We start from the raw sequence: 3904 nt of genomic DNA on the forward strand, positions 1-3904 counted from the left end.
TTTGAATCTCCCCACACTTAGGTAGCCGTGGTGTCAAAATTATGATTAACTTCATCGTTAATTTCTCTTGGTCCATAATCAACTTGCATATCCGTGACTTTTTCTTTAAGCCAGTGCCCGGCTTCTTCCGTAATATCCCATAATTCAACTAGCTTCGCCCTTTCTTTAGGCGACAGATTGGATACTAACCGGTTACATAACTTAAAGTTCCCCTTACTTCTAGCATCAATAGCCCATTTAAAAAGTTTCTTCATTGAACTGTTAATAACGGGGTCATTTAATTTCGTATCAATAACGGGGTTCTTTGTTATCATGTCATCATTAGGTGTTACTTCATTTTCCCCACACTTAGGCATTTTATTATTATTAAGTATTACTGTTGGAGTTGGTAAAACCACATGGTTCTTACCAATTGTTTTTACTGGTTCAACGGTTTTGGCTGGTGGAGATTTAGACTTTCGAATCATAAAGGTGATCGATTTGTCACCACTTTTAAGTGTCATTCTTCCATTTCCTACATCAAATAACGCCTTGGTGGACGCTAAGAATGGCCGACCTAAAATTAGAGGAATGTTTGGGTCCTCTTCTATGTCAATGACAATAAATTCGACTAGAAAGGTTAAATTGCCTACTTGAACGGGTAGGTTGTCAGCAATTCCAACTGGGTGCTTAATGGTTTGATCAAAGAGTCGAACACTCATATCCGTTGGACTTAACTTACCTACACCTAATCTCTTATATAAGGAAAGAGGCATAACACTTACACTTGCACCTAAATCTGCTAGTGCATCATACATGACACAATCACTAAGTAGACAAGGAACAATAAATTCACCCGGATCACCTACCCTAGGTGGAGGTTTTGGTGGAACTGTCTTCACCGGGTTTATATTTACGGCTTTTGTTTCTTGCACTTTCTTATTCTTTTTCTTCTTCTTCTTTCCAGAGGTATCACAATCTTTATTACCTATCACTTGCTCATACTCAACTCCTTTTCTTGGAAACGGGATGAGTGGTTTGTAGGGTGCCACCACTGGCTTTACATACTCGGGTGGTGGTGGTGGTGGTGGTGTAACTTCTTCATTGTTACTCACATCTAAAACCTTCCCATCTTCTGGTGCTGGTTTTTCAGAATTTGTTGACACCATATTAACATTCTCTTTCCGAGGATTTACTTCAGTATTACTCGGTAGCTTTCCTTGTTCCCTCTCACTCATAATGCTAGCAAGAGTACCTACATGTTTTTCTAGATTCAAAATGGAAGCTTGTTGAGTTCTTAATGACTGATCAAACCTCTCGTTCGTTTGGGTTTGAGATGTAATGAATTGTGTTTGAGATTCAATCAGCTTTGCCATCATTTCTTCTAGATTTGGCTTTTTCTCTTCGGGTTGTTGTGGTGGTTTATACAAGCTAGGTCTTTGTTGATTGAAAGTGTTGTTTTGAGTCGGTTGGTTATTCGGACCTTGTTGGTTATACCAGTTATTTTCGGGTCCTTTTGGATTGTAAAGAATGTTTTGATTTCGATTTAAGTTTAGCCTTGGCGGTTGATAATTATTTTGATAATTATTTCCCGACCTTTGGTTCATATAGGAAACATTCTCTCGTTGTTCCATCGTTGGTTCAATGTGACAATCTTTCAATAAGTGTGGTCCACCGCATTGCTCACAACTGATTCGTATTGCGTGAATATCTTTATTCATCTTTTCCATTCGTCTTTCGAAAGCATCTATTTTTGCGGAAACGGAATCAAAGTCATGGCTAGAATCGGCTCTAGCCACTTTAGATGATCGAAAGATATCTTTTTCTTGATGCCACTCATGTGAGTGGGAGGCTGTGCTATCAATGATCTTGTAAGCTTCAGTTGGGGTTTTCTTCATAATGGAACCACCAGCTGTTATGTCGATGTCTTTTCGTGTAGCAACGTTGACACCTTGATAGAATATTTGTACTATATGATAAGTGTCTAAACCGTGTTGAGGACATCCTCTCAACATCCTTCCGAATCTTGTCCACGCCTCATATAATGTTTCATTTGGCTTTTGTGTGAACGTAACAATTTCTCCTTGAAGTCTCACGGCTTTAGATGCCGGAAAGAATTGTTTAAGAAATTTTTCAACTAAAACATCCCATGTGTCAATCGCCCCTTCAGGTAACGATTCTAACCAATCTTTGGCTTCTCCCTTTAAAGTCCAGGGAAACAACATGAGATAGATCTGCTCATCTTCCACTTCTCGGATTTTGAATAGTGTACAAATTCTTTTAAACGTACGAAGGTGTTCGTTAGGATCTTCATTCGGTGCACCACTGAATTGGCATTGGTTAGTTACCATGTATAGAATTTGTCCTTTGATTTCATAATCTGGCGCATTAACTTCTGGCTTAATAATGGCGTGACCTTGGCCCGTGCGTGTGGCTCTCATTCGATCTTCCATACTTAGAGGTTCCGTTACTTCCATAATTGAATTTGTTGAATACGAATCACTAGAGGATTCTGATTTAATGATTTGTGGCTCAGGAGGAATAATTAGTGGTTCAGGATCTTGGAATTGTCCTTGAATATGCTCCGGGTTCTTAATTAGTGGTTCAGGATCTTGGAATTGTCCTTGAATAGTGCAATTTCGACCCAAATGCACTTCCAAGCACAAACCGTGCCCAAAACTAACCAATAATCACTAACACAAGTGAGAATGGTCCTAATACGCCAATTAAACCCGAACTTAAGTGTTAAACACGCGTCATACCCATTTTGACACTAAAACCCTAGTTTTGACCCATTAAGTCAAAATCTCACCATTTACAAGTTTTAACACCAAAACACATTTAACTCGGTTTAATACTTCAACTTAATCCATTTTAAGTTTATAAACCTCATTAAATCGCCAAATGGGCCATAATCACCACCAAACCCTAATTTAACCCAAAGTCACAATTAGTCAACCAAATAACCTTAAATGGGTTTCAATACTTCCATAATCACTAACTTAAGTGATTAAACTCAATTTCAAGTCCTAAACATGGCCAATTAGTTCACCAACCCAAAATCCACCAACACTAATGAAAGGACCCGTTCATATACATTATAAACGATTCACAATAGTTGATTACATCGTGAGGTATTTGACCTCTATATGATACGTTTTACAAACATTGCATTCGTTTTTAAAAGACAAACTTTCTTTACATCAAAAATTGAAGGCATGCATACCATTTCATATTACATCCAACTATAATTGACTTAATATTAATCTTGATGAACTCAACAACTCGAATGCAACGTCTTTCAAAGTATGTGATGTCGTAGGGGGTGTATACAAAATAGTATTATTTTTAGTACGAAATACTATTAAATATGCTACAATTTTACACAAGTTATTTATTTATTTATCGAGTGGATATACTTAAACCTTGCTACAACACTTATAGGCAGTGTACCTAATCGTATTATAGTATAGTTTTTAGTAAGTCCGGTTCGTTCCACAGGGAGCTCGTGAAGTATAACACTATATTTTTTTAAAACTATATTTTTACAAATATATATATATAAGTAATATTATTATTATAAAGGGGGGTTTTTACCGTTTTATGACCGGTTTGTCGATTTTAAAACTTTAGTCGCAGTTAAAACCAAATGTAAAATATTAAAAATAAATACAAGACTTAAATTAAAGCATAAAGTAAATAACGATAATGAAATTGCGAATAATAAAAGTGCGATAAAATAAACTTGCGATAATTAAAAAGTACGATAATTAAAAGTGCAATACAATAACAATAAAAATGCGAATATTAGAAGTGCAATTAAATATAAAATAAAGGAAATAAAAGAATTATGCTTATTTAAACTTCCGTAATCATGATGTTTGACGTGTTGATTTTAGTTTTATGCCCATGGGTTAATTGTCCT

General features: G+C 36.1%; 1 non-coding gene across 1 annotated transcript; it reads left to right on the top strand.

Annotated features, from left to right (window-relative positions):
* The first annotated feature begins 1965 nt into the window (after nucleotides 1–1965).
* LOC139879226 (small nucleolar RNA R71) lies at nucleotides 1966–2072 on the top strand. The gene has a single exon (XR_011770080.1). It is a non-coding gene; the product is annotated as a small nucleolar RNA R71 (small nucleolar RNA).
* The last annotated feature ends 1832 nt before the right edge of the window (nucleotides 2073–3904 follow it).

This window comes from Rutidosis leptorrhynchoides, chromosome 11 (genome assembly GCF_046630445.1).
Source record: "Rutidosis leptorrhynchoides isolate AG116_Rl617_1_P2 chromosome 11, CSIRO_AGI_Rlap_v1, whole genome shotgun sequence".
NCBI classification, from domain to species: domain Eukaryota; kingdom Viridiplantae; phylum Streptophyta; class Magnoliopsida; order Asterales; family Asteraceae; genus Rutidosis; species Rutidosis leptorrhynchoides.